Source organism: Crinia signifera, chromosome 1, assembly GCF_055691185.1.
Source record: "Crinia signifera chromosome 1, ASM5569118v1, whole genome shotgun sequence".
NCBI lineage: Eukaryota > Metazoa > Chordata > Amphibia > Anura > Myobatrachidae > Crinia > Crinia signifera.
The window spans coordinates 152,750,345-152,768,908 of record NC_139217.1 but is presented as its reverse complement, the minus strand read 5'-3'; positions in this window follow the sequence as shown (position 1 = coordinate 152,768,908).

Sequence of the window (18,564 nt, the reverse complement as noted above, 5' to 3'; positions counted from 1 at the left end):
ACTGACACACACAAAGCATAACATAGCACACATATACAGCATGTACACAGACACACACATAATGTACACACTGACACATATAGCATACAGACACACACACACACACTCCCCTCTCATGCAAATATCAGGAGAGCAAATGCCAGTATAAAAAATCATTAGGCATTTAACACTCACCCCTTCCCTGCTTGCTTCAGGCTCTGAGGAAACTTCCTGCATCCCCCGGCCACATGGAGTACAGCCTGAGAGGAGCTGACTGAGCTGCACGCTGCCTCCGCAGCTAGCTCTCCCTGCTGTCAGCCATGAGAACAGCGGCACTAGGAGGAAGCAGAAGCCGAATCTGTCAGCTCTGTGAATCGGGCTGAAAGCACCACGGGAGGTGCTGCGTGCGGCCGCACATGCGCACCAGCCCTCCCGCGGCCATTTTAACTATGGTCACAGCCGAGGCCGGCCGCAGCCATCTTTGATTAGAGCATTTTGCTGCGGCCGGTAACCGCGGAGATGGCGGTTCGGCGGTCCGCAGCCCAGCCTGGGAGGGTGGGCGGCCGCTATTAATTAAAAATGTGCCGGCCCACCGGGAAGCGGCCCGGTTTCCCGGTGGGCCAATCCGCCCCTGTCTACAAGGTGTAAAAAGTAGATTCTGATTGGTTGCCCATAGCAAGATCCCATGTGATAGAAATCCCATCTAAGTAAATTTCCTCCTGAGACGCCATATCTCTCTTCTTTCCCCAAACAGTGTACCACAAATTATTAGACTGACAGCCTTTAACCCCTTCCTGACACAGCATGTTTTTGCCTTCCTGACAGAGCCCTTTTTTTCAAATCTGACATGTATCACTTAAGTGGGGATAACTTTTTTTTGCTTTTACTTATCCCAGTGATTTTGAGATTGTTTTCTCGTGACACATTGTACTTCAAATTAGTGGTAAATTTGGGTCGATACAGTCTGTGTTTTTTTGTGAAAAATACCAAAATGTCGTAAAAAAATGGAAAATTTAGCAATTTGCAAAATGTTAAATTTTCTGCTTGTGAGACAAATAATCATACCACTCAAAATAGTTAATAACTAACATAGACCATATGTCTACTTTATGTTTCCATCATTATTTCAACTTCCTTTTAATTTTTTTGGACACTAGGAGGCTTACAATATGAATAGCAAATTCTCAAATTTTCAAGAAAATTTCAAACACTGATTTTTTTAGGGACCAGTTCAGTTCTGATGAGACTTTGAGGGACTTGTATGTGAGACACCCCCATAAATGATGCCATTTCAAAAACTGCACCCCTCACAGTATTCAAAACAGCATTTTGGAAGTTTGTTTACCCTTTAGGTGTTTCACAGGAATTAAAACAAAGTGTAGGTGAAATTTCAAAATTTCTTTTTTTTTGCAGATTTGCAATTTTAATACATTTTTCTAAGGAACACCGTAGATTTTACTAGAGAAATGTGACTAAAAATTGATTCCCCCAATTCTTTTGTTTTCATAAATATCCTATATGTGGCCCTAGTGTGCACGTTGACCAAACTACAGGCTTCATAATAGAAGGAGCACCTACTTGATTTTGGAGCCTCCTTTTTATGAGATTATTTTTTAGGCACCATGTAGGTTTCTAGGCACCATAAGATGCTAAAATTTAGGAACCCCCCCACAAGTGACCCCATTTTGCAAACTACACCCCTCAGGGAATTCATCTAGGGGTATAGTGTACATTTCATACCCCCAGGGGTTTCACCAATTTTGATACAACTGGGCTGTGCAAATGAAAAATTACATTTTTTACACAAAAATGCAGTTCTGGCTCAAAATTTTTCATTTTCACAAGGAATGAAGGAGACAAAGCACCTCAAAATCTGTGCCCCAATTTCTTCCGAGTACGGCAATGCCTCACATGTGACCAAAAAATATCATTTGGGTGCATGGCAGGACTCAGAAGGGAAGGAGTGATTTTGGGATTTTGCAGCTCAGATTCTGGTGGAATGTTGGTGGGTGCTATGTCGCAATAGCAAGACCCCCCAAGCACCAATACAGTGGAACCCCCCCACAAGTGACCCCATTTTGCAAACTACACCCCTCAGGGAATTCATCTAGGGGTATAGTGTACATTTCATACCCCCAGGGGTTTCACCAATTTTGATACAACTGGGCTGTGCAAATGAAAAATTACATTTTTTACACAAAAATGCAGTTCTGGCTCAAAATTTTTCATTTTCACAAGGAATGAAGGAGACAAAGCACCTCAAAATCTGTGCCCCAATTTCTCCCGAGTACGGCAATGCCTCACATGTGACCAAAAAATACCATTTGGGTGCATGGCAGGACTCAGAAGGGAAGGAGTGATTTTTGTATTTTGCAGCTCAGATTCTGGTGGAATGTTGGTGGGTGCTATGTCGCATTAGCAAGACCCCCCAAGCACCAATACAGTGGAACCCCCCCACAAGTGACCCCATTTTGCAAACTACACCCCTCAGGGAATTCATCTAGGGGTATAGTGTACATTTCATACCCCCAGGGGTTTCACCAATTTTGATACAACTGGGCTGTGCAAATGAAAAATTACATTTTTTACACAAAAATGCAGTTCTGGCTCAAAATTTTTCATTTTCACAAGGAATGAAGGAGACAAAGCACCCCAAAATCTGTGCCCCAATTTCTCCCGAGTACGGCAATGCCTCACATGTGACCAAAAAATACCATTTGGGTGCATGGCAGGACTCAGAAGGGAAGGAGTGATTTTTGGATTTTGCAGCTCAGATTCTGGTGGAATGTTGGTGGGTGCTATGTCGCATTAGCAAGACCCCCCAAGCACCAATACAGTGGAACCCCCCCACAAGTGACCCCATTTTGCAAACTACACCCCTCAGGGAATTCATCTAGTGGTATAGTGTACATTTCATACCCCCAGGGGTTTCACCAATTTTGATACAACTGGGCTGTGCAAATGAAAAATTACATTTTTTACACAAAAATGCAGTTCTGGCTCAAAATTTTTCATTTTCAGAAGGTATGAAGGAGACAAAGCACCCCAAAATCTGTGCCCCAATTTCTCCCGAGTACGGCAATGCCTCATGTGTGACCAAAAAGTGGCAGGACTCAGAAGGGAAGGAGTGATATTTGGATTTTGCAGCACAAATTCTGGTGGAATGTTGGTGGGTGCTATGTCGCATTAGCAAGACCCCCAAAGCACCAATACAGTGGAACCCCCCCACAAGTGACCCCATTTTGCAAACTACACCCCTCAGGGAATTCATCTAGGGGTATAGTGTACATTTCAAACCCCCAGGGGTTTCACCAATTTTGATACAACTGGGCAGTGAAAATGAAAAATTACATTTTTTTACACAAAAATGCAGTTCTGGCTCAAGATTTTTCATTTTCAGAAGGTATGAAGGAGACAAAGCACCCCAAAATCTGTGCCCCAATTTCTCCAGAGTACGGCAATGCCTCATGTGTGACCAAAAAGTGGCAGGACTCAGAAGGGAAGGAGTGATATTTGGATTTTGCAGCACAAATTCTGGTGGAATGTTGGTGGGTGCTATGTCGCATTAGCAAGACCCCCAAAGCACCAATACAGTGGAACCCCCCCACAAGTGACCCCATTTTGCAAACTACACCCCTCAGGGAATTCATCTAGGGGTATAGTGTACATTTCAAACCCCCAGGGGTTTCACCAATTTTGATACAACTGGGCAGTGAATATGAAAAATAAAAAAATTTTACACAAAAATGCAGTTCTGGCTCAAAATTTTTCATTTTCAGAAGGTATGAAGGAGAAAAAGCACCCCAAAATCTGTGCCCCAATTTCTCCCGAGTATGGCAATGCCTCACATGTGACCAAAAAATACCAGTTGGGTGCATGGCAGGACTCAGAAGGGAAGGAGTGATTTTTGGATTTTGCGGCTCAGATTCTGGTGGAATGAATGGTGGGTGCTATGTGGCATTAGCAAGACCCCCGAAGCACGGTGAAATTATGAACCTAATAATCCATAGATGTGTGGTATATTTTAAAACACTCCTTTATACATAGGCCGGGTTTGTCGGGGCAAGTGTCACACTGGAAAATAGTTTGCTTTCTTATTCCCTTTTTATAGCAAACTTTGCACCTTTTTGTGTCCTGCCCTTTTTTCCAGTGGAGGGGATTTCATCAGGAAAATGCTGCCCTGGTACAATACGGGGGCCAGTACTAGAAGTACTGGGGCCCTCTGCCTGCTGGTTCCCAAATATTAGGCCCTTTATGACTTCCTCTTGAAAGTGCATAAATGTCCCCCTCTGGCCGGTAGAACGGAATAGCACTTAAGCGTTATACAGTGCCATCTGGATGATATACACGGCCAGCTTCTTGTACCAGATTTTTGTTTTCCGCAGGGCACTGTACGGCTTCAGTACCTGATCTGAAAGATCCACTCCGCCCATGTACCTATTGTAATCCAGGATACAATTAGGTTTTGAGGTGTGGGTACTGGTACCTCGTACAGGGACGGAGGTGGTACTGTCTCCGTGAATTGTTGTCAGTATAAGGACATCCCTCTTGTCCTTATATTTGACCAACAACATATTTTCGGTGCATATTCCCCTGCTTTCACCCCTTCTCATTACTTGGGCAATGTGCGTTTTTGGGAGGCCTCTTTGGTTCTTGCGCACAGTACCGCAAGCTGCTGTACCTCTTGAACCAAGGGCCTTAAACAGGGGGATGCTAGTGTAAAAGTTATTCACATAGAGGTGATAACCTTTATCCAGGAAGGGGTGCACTAAATCCCAGACAATTTTTTTACTAACACCTACGAGGGAGGGGGGGCATTCTGGCGGTTCAATTCTTGAATCCTTCCCTTCATATACCCTAAACATGTGGGTGTACCCTGAGGTGCTTTCACACAGCTTATACATTTTTATGCCATACCTTGCCCTCTTACTGGGAAGGTACTGGCGGAATTTAACCCTTCCTTTAAAATGTATAAGGGACTCGTCAATACAAATACATTTTTCAGGGATGTACATCTCTGCAAATTTGGCACTGAAATGATCAATGACCGGCCTGACTTTGAATAGCCGGTCAAAGGTGGGATCATCTCTGGGTGGGCACTGTGCATTATCGTTGTAATGCAAAAATTTAAGGATCATCTCAAAACGAGCCCAAGTCATGGCCATACGGTAAAATGGGGTGCTGTACAGAACATCTGTACTCCAATATTGCCTAATTTCTGGCTTTTTTACTATGCCCATATGAAACACCAGACCCCAAAACGTCATCATCGCTACTGCATCTACAGGGGTCCACCTAGCAAATGATGACGTGGGGTTTTGAGCAATAAACTGCTGGGCATATAAATTAGTTTGGTCCACCATTAAATTTATAAAATCATCAGAGAAAAATAATTTGAAAAAGTCTGAGACCTGTGGAATCAAATTGGATTCCTGGCATGGCCAAAAACTCAAGAACCTGGGGCTCAAAATTGTCTGGTGGTGGGGTCCATACGAGATCAATTATGGGGGGGGGGGTCTCAGCTGCTCTACGGGGGCGTCTTTGAGGGGGTCCCTCATCACCAGAGGAGGAAGAGGAGCTTAAGGCGAATCCTTCAAATTCCCCGCTTGCATCACTGGCTGTGTCAGAGTCAGAAGCAAGCATGGCATATGCCTCCTCCGCTGAATACATTCTTCTGGATGACTGGGATGACATTTGGGATGACATTTGGGATGCCATTTTTATTTTTGTGTTACTGGTAGTGAAATGTTTCAACACGTGTATAGTGTAGGGGGGGGGTACAAACTTTATTTCAACCCGGGGGGTATGTAGTGTGTAGTGTGTATGTAGTGCAGAAAAAAAAAATACTTTATACAGGAATTTGATCCCAATAAAAAAAAAAAAAATTGAAGGGGTTAAAAAAAAAAAAAATTGAAGGGGTTAAAAAAAAAAAAAAAGGTCCTGCGCCAAAAATTGAGCACAGATGTTGGTCAGTAACATCCGTCACTGAACAGCGCTCAAAGGCAACAGGAATTTGATAAAAAAAAAAAAAAAAATAGATCAACCCTGTGCCGAAAAAGCTGATCAGTGATGTACGTCACTGATCAGCGCACAGTGGCCACAGGACACCCACAAAATCACAGTGTGTGTAAAAAAAAAATTAAAAAAAGACCCCACAGCACCCTCAAAAAAAAAAAAGGTGATCAGTGATGCAACACTGATTACCAGTGAGGGGCAGCAGGTGCACAACCTTTGGTGCAACTGACAGTGCAACTGGCAGCAACTGACAGGTATATATAAAAACCTCTGCACCCCCAAAAAGTTGCTGATCAACCTCAGATATAGTGATCAGCACAAAAGGCGGGGGCAGCAGACACAAAATATAGCACTCTCTATCACTCTCTGTCACTATCTCTCTCTATCTCTCTATCTCTCACTATCTATCACTCTATGACACTGCAGCAGCAGCACTGACAGTTATATATATGAAAAATAACCCCTGCACCCCCAAAAAGTTGCTGGGGGTGCACAAAAGGGGGGTAGCAGACACAAAATATAGCAGTCTCTATCACTCTCTCAGCGGGATGCTATATAGCAGAAATGCGGTAAAAACCCCGTTTTCGGGGTTTCTACCGCATTTCTATATGCTATATGGCGCCTCCGCAGTGTCAGCCTATGGGCTTCTTACCGCAGCGCTGTTTGAGGGATCCGTCACGGATCCCTCCCAGCGTGCCCTGCGGCCGGCGCCGGGGTCTGCGCATGCGCAGATGGACTCCCGGGTCACAGACCCGGAAGTCCAGTGCCGGCACCGCATCGCAAGGGACAGCTCTTACCGCAAGAGCTGTCCCTTGCATGAATAACGGCATATGTTATAGCATATGCCGTTATTAAAAATGCGATGTCCGGCGAAGGGGGGCCGCGGATGTTATAACATCCCGCCCTCTGTCACTATCTCTCTCTATCTCTCTATCTCTCACTATCTATCACTCTATGACACTGCAGCAGCAGCACTGACAGGTATATATATATATAAAAAAAAAACCTGCGCCCCCAAAAAGTTGCTGATCAGTTAATTTATACTGATCAGCACAAAAGGGGGGGCAGCAGTCAGTTATATAAAAAATATATAGCACAATCTGTCACTATCTCTCTCTATCTCTCTCTATCTCTCTCTATCTCTCTATCTATAACTCTATCACACTGCAGCAGCACAAAATATAGCACTCTCTGTCACTAGCCCTCTCTATCTCTCTCTATCTCTCTCTCTCTATCTCTCTATCTATAACTCGATGACACTGCAGCAGCACAACACAGCACAGGAAGTCACAAGAAGTAGCAAGATCCAGGCAGTGATCAGGTAAGTATTTTGCAAGGTTCAGGTCAGTATACTGCGGCAGCTAGGCACGGTGACCGCACTGCACGCAATTCCAGACCGGAATGGCGTCTGCAGTGCAGTCACCGTTAGTTTAAACCCCCCTCCATGGCTGTGATTGGTTCGTTGGTCCGACGAACCAATCACGGCCTTTGGGGGCGGGCGGGGTGAGGTGGGGTGACACCAGTGTCACCCTTACACCCCGCGGTGATTGGTGCTGTACTTTACAGCACCAATCACCTCCGATCCCTGTGTCACCGGCGAACGTTATTCGCCGGTGACACAGAAAACGCTGTGAATGGCTGTTCACACTGAACAGCCAATCACAGCGATCGCCGACGGGGGGGCGGCATCACAGCCCCCCCTGGGCATGCAGGGACATGTCTGCTGTCAGGGACAGCAGACATGTTTAAACTGTCACCGCGTCTATAGACGCGGTGGCAGTTAAATGGCATGACGTACATTTATGCCATGTGTCGGGAAGTACTTCCCGACCATGACGTAAATGTACGTCAAATGTCGGGAAGGGGTTAACACATGCATAACCAGGCCTAAATGATTGCAGACCTGCACTCTCTTCTCACTTCTGAACACCAGGACCCCAATCTGGTTCTTACCAAAAGCTCTCAGAAGAACTTACACAAAATGAGATACAAATGGATGACTGTCAGAATACCGATGCCAGCATCCCGAAGGAAGGAAACTCGAAAAGGGCAATGTACGTATCCAAACCTTCTCCTCCTGAAACGCTTACCCTAACCATCCCTTGCAGCAACCTAAATCTAACCCTCCCCTCCCACAGCCTAACTCTAACCCCCCTTGTAACAATGCACAGAAGTGCCCCTTATTCATATTATGCCACTAAGTAGTATCCCTTATTCATGTTGTGTCACTCATTAGTGCCCCTTGTTCTTGTTATGCAACATAGGAGTGTCCTTTTACACAATACCCACTGTAGCAGAGGAAGAACAACCATTGCTGCAGCAGGTACAGTTTACTTGGGCCCTTGAGGACTAAGAGGCCCACTGCTGCCGCTTCCCATTCACAGTCTCCCTTCCCCTGCCTCTCCCTGTCACTCTCTGCCTCTCCCTTTCACCCACTGCCATGTTACATATTGTGAACTTGGTTTAGTGTGGTGGAGCAGGCCCAAATTATAGTTTTGCACCTGAGCTTACCACCCACAAGTGCCGCCACTGTACTATAGTGCCCCTTTTACACAAATCTCACAGTAGTAGTGCTGCTTGTACACATCAGGCCTACAATATTAGTGGCTCTTACACAAAATTAACATACAGTACAGTAGTAGTAGTAGTTCACCTTATAAACATAATACCCACAGTAGTACCTCTTACACACATCTCTGCCACTGTCTCTCCAGCAGCTCCATGCCTCTTTGTGCCCATCCAGCCTCCTCTCAACTTGTCTTTAGCCTGCACCTCTTATTGGCTCTTTTCACTTCAGGGGTGGTGATGGCATGACATCACATATGCCATGGCGGAATAGGAAGCCACAGGGACCTGTGGAGGGAACAAATGCCGCCTTGGTAATAGGAGGGGCTAGCTGCAGGTGGAGGAGAACCGTGGAGCTACCAGGACCTGTGGAAGGGGAAGTGGCTGCAGGTCCTCAGTGGCACTAGCAACTCTTGTATCAGCTAATCTTGTGGATCGTTGGGCAGGCTTTTCTGTTGGAATTACTATGCAGAGTTTCGGTGGAGGTGGAATTAGATATTTGTGATCAACTACATTGATTGCAATCCATATACAGCAATACAGCATAATTCTAGGTGGCTCTCCGTGCAACTGTTAAGGGATCACTTTGAAACCTCAAGAAGTAATTTCAACATTTCCAAAATTTTTATTAGGTTCTTTCATCATATTTTTGTATTCATCAGCAGTTACAGTTTTGCTAAAATGGTCCCTGCGATTAGATCACAATTATACTGAGAAGTTTCTCCTGTGCAGCTAATAGCTGGGAATAAATGGGCACTGTAGAAAGAAGGGTTGGAGCACTGCATTAAGGTTTTCTGGAGCCATATTATATATATGTACTTGCGGGTTGGGATCGTTTGGTCGAATGCATTATGGTCGAATGTCATTACATCGAATCCATTAGGTCGAATTGCTAAAAGGTCGACATGATTCTAGGTCGACATGGGAAAAGGTCGAAATGATTCTAGGTCGAAAGGTCATTAGTTCGACAGGTCATTAGGTCGACAAGGTCATTAGTTCGACATTGTCTAGGTCGACATTCACAAAGTCGACATGGGGTTTTTCACTGTTTTTTTTACCTGAATGTAAACACAGTCGACATGGACACAGTTTAAAGTGCACTGCATCCCCTCGCATCGCTCGCTGCGCTCGCAATGCGTCGGGCACGGTGCCTCGCTACGCTCGGCACACTATTTTATTCTCCCACCACGCCCTAGTGGATGGTAGGGCATGAAATACCGCCTGTCAGCACATGTCGGCTCAAAAAACAGTGAAAAACCCCATGTCGACTTTGTGAATGTCGACCTAGACAATGTCGAACTAATGACCTTGTCGACCTAATGACCTGTCGAACTAATGACCTTTCGACCTAGAATCATTTCGACCTTTTCCCATGTCGACCTAGAATCATGTCGACCTAATAGCAATTCGACCTAATGGATTCGATGTAATGACATTCGACCATAATGCATTCGACCAAATGACCGCATCCCGTACTTGCCTACTTTTATTGTTGTCTCTTCGGGAGAAGCCCGGAGAGGCAACACATCGGAAGAGGGGGGAGCGGGAACAAGGCCGAGTTCACCAAGCCACACCCCATGCCACACAGTGTAGTGCCATCAGTATAGTGGCGATACCACTGAGTATGGAGATATCTCTGTACCTTGCTAGTTAGGTAAGTAGTGCTAAAAACCAACTGCATATTTGTTTGTGTCATAGTGATGCTAAATGAAATATGCAGACTTGAATCCCACTGCGAGGCCGAACATCCTCTTCCTGACATTGAATTCTCGCGGGACTTTGAGTCTATCTAAAGTGCGGAGTCCCACAACTCTGCGCCATTTTACAATAGCATGCTTCTCTGTGGCTGTGCTTTCTGCTGTGAATCATTGGATTATCCTCTAACTGCGGGGTTGCTAGCTGTGCACCTATGCTAGTGACCAGTGGCAGTTTTTACCTATGGGCTGCAGGGCTGCAGCTTCCCCAGGTAAAATCCGCCACTGTGTGAAGCCAGACGCAGTCTGTGAGACTGCACGGACTTCACTGTGACTGGCAGTAACTTCCTATTGGAAGTCTGACCTGCCAGTCACCCAGTGATCCCTCCCTCCTGCCTCCATGGGCTGCTGCGCGGCAGACTATAAAACCGGGTTCTGCGCATGCGCAGTCCCGAGCACCATACTGTGCATGCACCGGACCCGGGACCCAGAATATGCATCTGTGGACTACTGCCGAAGCAGCCCATAGGGGTACCGAAGAAGCTACTGTGCATCCACAGGTTTATCAAGTCATGGTTGATCAATAAAAATACATTTACTGAATGGTACAACATATATAAACTTTCATATGTTATTAAATAAGTGTAAAATAATAAGTGTAAAATTGAGAACAATTAATTTAAATGTTTTCTATTCATCTGAAACATTTTAAGTTGTTGAGGAAACATTTAAAAAAGAAAATTAGCTATGTAGGGGTGAAAAAAGATATGTAAACAATGCAGTCAGTTGTCTGCTAACAGTGAACTGGATTTGATAATTCCCACTCATTCCGTGGACTGTCACATTCCTAGCAGGCAGCAGCTTGCCACATTGCACATAAAGAAGACATGTAGGGATTGTGAATGACAGACATTCCTGAGAATTTGGAACAACCTGAAATGTCAATTTTTCCAGTGAAAACATATGTCTGCTGTACGTGTGTATTTCCATTGTGATGTCAGGTTTCATGTTTGTGTCTCCTTACATAGGGGGTTATTCTGGTGAATTTGCAAGGCTGCGAATTTGCAGCCTTGCAAGTCCACCAAACTCTGCCTTGCGAATGGTGGCCTGGCCGTGACCCATTCGCAGCGTGTGTTCACATTCACTGGCTGCGCATGGACATAAACATCAATTCACAGCGTGCAGGGGAACACCCACATCATTTGATGGTCACCAATGGTCACCGACCATTGAATGATGTGGAAGGCATACGCTCATCTAAGGTTGCTCACAGCAACCTTAGATGTTCATGTGTACTCAGAAGGAAGTGGGCGGGCAGCTGACATCCGGTGATGTCAGCTGCCCGCCCGCCGCACCTGCGTCATCGGCTCATTAGCATGAGAATGCCCAGTATTCTCATGGGAACGCCAATGAAAAGCTAGGCATTCCCATATGCAAATGGAACAGCCCCACGCCCATCTCCACCCCCCGCCTGGCAAACAATCTTTTCACCATGAACGCACGCACCCGGAGTATGCACATGCACAGAAATGACACTGCACATGCGCAAATGCCCATCATCAATGCCCTTGCGAAGGGCCATAGTCTCCTGTACATAGTCAATTATATGCACAAAAATTGCATCTCATTATTTTCTGTTCTGCAACCTTTCCATTGGGAATAATTTCCTATTCTAAACTACCAAAGCAAATTTGGATTATTTAATTAAGAGTTGATTTTTTTTATTATGAACATTGTATAGAAAAAGAGCAAGTTAAAAAATATTGTTTGTAATGATTATTATATTACCATAGCTAATTATATACTGCGATAGGTACTGGTAGCCAGGGGCAACAGCAGACTGGAATTATATACTGCGATAGGTACTGGTAGCCAGGGGCAACAGCAGACTGGAATTATATACTGCGATAGGTACTGGTAGCCAGGGGCAACAGCAGACTGGAATTATATACTGCGATAGGTACTGGTAGCCAGGGGCAACAGCAGACTGGAATTATATACTGCGATAGGTACAGGTAGCTAGGGGCAACAGCAGACTGGAATTATATACTCTTTTGAGTGAGTTTATTAAAATATAGCTTTTAATCAAATACCTTAAAAAATTGGACTAGACAAACATGTAACTAAACTTGGACACTCTACCTCTAACCCCTCTTTACCCAGAACCCTACTATAAACCCATACAAGTACCAGAACAAACCTCTGGCAACATCATACCGACACCCCTCAGATTCACCACAGCTGTCATTACATTATTGATCTGCTGCAAAAATGGAATGTGATATGACAAATGCCCATACCAGATACTGGATGCTATAAGTATGAGAGCACCATAAAGCGGCAGGTATACTGGTATTAGTTATATGCATTCTACAAACTTCACTGTTTAGTGTGACTTTTTATCTGTATCAGGACAGCAAATCGTGTATGTATACGTTCTCCGTGGTAACAAACAGGATCATTTGTTCCTAGGGTGACCCCTAGAGACACATATGACAATTGGTCTCCTCTCCACCAAGTAAACAATGTTGCAGAATAAATTGTTGCAAATATAAATTCTACAAGATTAATAAGTAGATACATCACTCTGCCTTTAGTTGATTTTTGGGAGATATTCTGTGACAATATTCTTTCTGTACCTATTTAAGTTGTCAGATTGATACTAGTTGCCACTAAATCTCCTTTTGGGAATTTATAGAGGAGGGACTGCATCAGACCTTAACCCACGGAGACTAACCAACGTATACTGTCTCTCTTTCATGTCATTTATGTATGTGTGTCCAAGTTTAGTTACATGTTTGTCTAGTCCAATTTTTTAAGGTATTTGATTAAAAGCTATATTTTAATAAACTCACTCAAAAGAGGAGAACTGTGGGAACCCCACACAGGGTCCCCAATTCTCCCCCACACATTGTGAACTAGAAATAATTACCCACAGTTGCCTAATTACTACAGGTACTGCTTTTCCAGTTGCAGATATTCACTCTCATATAAGAAGCCTTAATCTGCGAATGTACTATTAAAGTGACAGGTGAAATAGTGTGTACCTCGCCAAACTTTGTACTTATCTTAAATGACCAAATTAAAATATGTATAGATTACCATGCGTAATCTGAAGTAAAAGAGTGCCCCAAAAAACAGAGAGTCTTTCCTTCTTCTTCTTTGCAACTATAACCACTCTCTTGGGTGCACCTCTACACTCCTAAATAAACGGAGGGTATCACTCCTGACATACAGCAGTTACTGTGGAACCGATACGTTATCATAGGTTATCACTTTTTGTAATACCTACCTGTGCACCGGTCGCCATCCCCCTTCCCTTTTCTCCCTTCAAAGAGTGGAATTATATACTGCAATATGTACTGGTAGCCAATGGCAACAGCAGAGAGCAGACTGGAATTATATACTGCAATAGGTACTGGTTGGCAGGGCACCAGCAGACTGGAATTATATACTGCATTAGGTAGGTAGTGGCAGCCACTAGGCAGTGCAGGGCAGGCACTAGCAGCACCAGTGGACTAGTAGTAGCAGAGGTAGGCCCCAGCACAAAGGAGGAGAGACAGTAGACAGCAGTCATCCTTGCAATGGTGATGATCCCACTGAGCACAGAGGAGAGACACAGTACACAGCAGCCCCAGCAGAGACAGAACACTGGAGTGAAGATGGCGGAGTGGGGAGGCGGAATTTAAGGGTGTCTGATCTCGAGAGAATCCGATGCCAGGCAATGACGTTGTGCCTGGGCGCCCGGATCCGAATCAGGCGGGAAGCTCCTAGCGCCGCTCAGATCCGGGCTCGGATTGATGACATTCGTGCGGACTCGGATCTGGGAAATCCGAACCCACACATCTCTAATAATTACATGATACATATCCTCCAACATCTGAAGAGCAAGAACCGGTACAAATTCGGAAAGGGGGTGTGGTCATGGGTAATAGGGGCATGGTCATGCCCCCTTTCCTATAATTACTATGGGTAATTGGAGACCCAAAAAAAGTTACAGGCCATAACAAAATGGTTGTAGCAATGTGCATGTACAGTTGGAGGGTATGCATGATGTTTCCTGTAGTTTCTAAGGAAGACATGACGGTGCATATGTCTAATTGGCAATCAATGGCCTTGCTCACAAATGGGTGTATTTATCAAAAGCCAAGGGAAATAACATTATGAGAGATTATGAGAGTACTAGACAATCAGCTTCTACTTTACAGTTTGCAGACAGTGTTTAAAATAAGACAGGAGATGATTAGTTGGAAGTATCTCTCTCTCAGTGACTTGTAAGATATCAATTCATGTTATAGACTTACAGTATGCAGGTATACTGTATCTTTGTAGACAGTGAGACCAGGGCTTAAAGTGAGGTGGAACATTTTAACCTCCACATTGGCTCTGCACAGTAATTCTCACAGCAAAGCATTCTAGTTTGCAGTGGGATGCCAAATACCCTACCACTGGCCCTGTCTCTGCCTAATGAGGGGAGGAGAGGGGATGTAATTAGGTGGCATAGAGAAATGAGTTCCCCCACTTCTGCATGACCACTTTATGCCCTGAGTGAGACTGTGTAGATGCCACAATAAGGTGCAGCATCAAGACTGAATGAAATTAGTTAGAAAACAGATTAAAATGATCAATATTTTTTTTAAGTTATATTATATTTTTGAATTTACATTGAGAACTTTAAAACATTATATTTATAATGTGTTGGCATATGTACAATAGAAACATTGTATGTTTACATTCAGGGAGAGGCATGTTAAGCTATCCAAAATGTAATCCTTCTTTTGCTATGGTTTTTCCATTTCAGGGATCTGTTCCAGGAATACAGTTGCTGTGAAATCCTCATTCCCTCTGATAGGCCATGGTGCACAAACAGATCAGGTGCTGCACTTAAAGATTACTTGGAGATTTAGGGTAGTATTCAAACCACTGCAAGGGTGGCTTTTTTTCAGTGAGGAAAAGCCATCCTTGCCATCAAACTCCCTTGCCGTATTCAATGTTAGGGAGATATGATCCCCTTAAATTGTGAGTCCGCTGCATTTTGTGGTGAGCCCCAGTGGCAAACGCAAGATTTCCATGGGGGGGGGGGGGGTGTTTTTGTGCGTACATTGAGTGTCCCATACCTCCCAACTTCTGCCGTGCTCGATGCGGGACGCAGCTGCTGCGCGCCGGAGGCGTGCCGAAAATTTTGGGGGCGTGGCCTAATTTCGGGGCGTGGCCTATAATCGCAGTTTATTCCCCGCTGCTTAGCTGCCGACAGGGGGGACTCCCAACAGCCCCCCCTCACCGCGGGACACTGGCCCTGATAATCGGGACTATCCCGCTGAAATCGGGACTGTTGGGAGGTATGAGTGTCCTACAGTGGGGGGTGGGGTGCAGTTAGGAGTCCTCATGTCTTGCTGCTCACAGCACCTATTTACAGAGACAGAGAGCATGGGAGCATGGCCAGCAGCTTATAGAGCGCTGGCCATGGTCCCCACAGTGATGAAAAATGGGGAAGCCACACCCCCTTTTGTGAGTCCACACCCAAATGATGCGCAGGCAGGAGTCCCAACCCCACTGATTTTAAAAGTTGGGAGGTATGCATACATGTACATACTGCATGCATACACACATAACATACATATAGAAACAGATAGCATAGATACACACAAATAGCATAGGTACATACAGCATGTACACATAGACAAACATAGCATAGATACACACAGCATATACAAATAGATAAACATAGCATAGACACACATGGCATGTACACATAGATAAACATAGCATAGATACACACAGCATGTACACATAGATAAACATGTAGCATAGATATACACAGATAGCATAGATACACAGACAGACACATATCATAGATATGCACACAGCATGTACACACAGACACACACACACATAGCATAGATCACGGGTGTCAAACACAAGGCCCGCGGGCCAAATCCGGCCCGCCAGACCTCGTCATGTGGCCCGAGCGAGGAGATAGCACGCAGGGGCAGTGTGTCTAAAACAGGAGTGCTGCAGGCTGCGTCCACGTCCGCGGCCGCCTTACCTGTTCCTCCACTGTCGGCGGCCATGTTCCTGTAGGCACATATGTATGCGGCTACAGAAACATGGCCGCCGGCCTCCACGGCTACGTGGAGGAGGGCCCGGCCACCTGTTCCCTCTGATGCCCGGCAGTGACAGACACTGGGTGGGGACGTCATGACGATGACGCCGCCCGCCCATGCGTCTGTAGAGAAGTAGGAGCAGGCAGGGAAGCTGGACCTGGAGTCGGGGACAGTGTGGCCGCAGCAAGCAGTGAAGAAAAGCTGGAAGCCGCAGCAGCTGCAGGACAGATGGAGAAACAGTAAGTGAGGATGAGGATCACACTCACAATTAAAAAAAATATATATCTGCTGTTTCTTGAGGTGTCCCCGTGTATAATAATAATAATGCCATGACACCACAGGCTGCTCCTCCTGTATAATCATTTATGTGTCATGGCATTACTTTTATTATATTATACAGGGGGAGCAGTCTGTGGTGTCATGGCATTATTATTATACAGGGGGAGCAGCCTGTGGTGTCATGGCATTCATTTAATATTATACAGGGGGAGCAGCCTGTGGTGTCATGGCAATATAATTATACAGGGGGACCTACAGATACAACCGGCCCTTTGAGGGTGACCAAACTGCTGATGCGGCCCCTGATGAATTTGAGTTTGACACCCCTGGCATAGATATTCACAGCATGTGCACACATACACTCGGCACACTATTTTATTCTTCCACCATGCCCTAGTGCACGGGTGTCAAACACAAGGCCCACGGGTCAAATCCGGCCCGCCAGACCTCGTCATGTGGCCCGCGCGAGGAGATAGCACGCAGGGGCAGTGTGTCTAAAACAGGAGTGCTGCGAGCCGCGTCCACGTCCGCCTTACCTGTTCCTCCACTGTCGGCGGCCATGTTCCTGTAGGCACATATGTATGCGGCTACAGAAACATGGCCGCCGGCCTCCACGGCTACGTGGAGGAGGGCCCGGCCGCCTGTTCCCTCTGATGCCCGGCAGTGACAGACACTGGGTGGGGACGTCATGACGATGACGCCGCCCGCCCATGCGTCTGTAGAGAAGTAGGAGCAGGCAGGGAAGCTGGACCGGGAGTCGGGGACAGTGTGGCCGCAGCAAGCAGTGAAGAAAAGCTGGAAGCCGCAGCAGCTGCAGGACAGACGGAGAAACAGTAAGTGAGGATGAGGATCACACTCACAATAAAAAAAATATATATTTCTGCGGTTTCCTGAGGTGTCCCCGTGTATAATAATAATAATAATGCCATGACACCACAGGCTGCTCCTCCTGTATAATCATTTATGTGTCATGGCATTACTTTTATTATATTATACAGGGGGAGCAGTCTGTGGTGTCCTGGCATTATTATTATACAGGGGGAGCAGCCTGTGGTGTCATGGCATTCATTTTATATTATACAGGGGGAGCAGCCTGTGGTGTCATGGCAATATAATTATACAGGGGGACCTACAGATACAACCGGCCCTTTGAGGGTGACCAAACTGCTGATGCGGCCCCTGATGAATTTGAGTTTGACACCCCTGGCATAGATATTCACAGCATGTGCACACATACACTCGGCACACTATTTTATTCTTCCACCATGCCCTAGTGCACGGGTGTCAAACACAAGGCCCACGGGTCAAATCCGGCCCGCCAGACCTCGTCATGTGGCCCGCGCGAGGAGATAGCACGCAGGGGCAGTGTGTCTAAAACAGGAGTGCTGCGAGCCGCGTCCACGTCCGCCTTACCTGTTCCTCCACTGTCGGCGGCCATGTTCCTGTAGGCACATATGTATGCGGCTACAGAAACATGGCCGCCGGCCTCCACGGCTACGTGGAGGAGGGCCCGGCCGCCTGTTCCCTCTGATGCCCGGCAGTGACAGACACTGGGTGGGGACGTCATGACGATGACGCCGCCCGCCCATGCGTCTGTAGAGAAGTAGGAGCAGGCAGGGAAGCTGGACCTGGAGTCGGGGACAGTGTGGCCGCAGCAAGCAGTGAAGAAAAGCTGGAAGCCGCAGCAGCTGCAGGACAGACGGAGAAACAGTAAGTGAGGATGAGGATCACACTCACAATAAAAAAAATATATATATCTGCTGTTTCCTGAGGTGTCCCCGTGTATAATAATAATAATGCCATGACACCACAGGCTGCTCCTCCTGTATAATCATTTATGTGTCATGGCATTACTTTTATTATATTATACAGGGGGAGCAGTCTGTGGTGTCCTGGCATTATTATTATACAGGGGGAGCAGCCTGTGG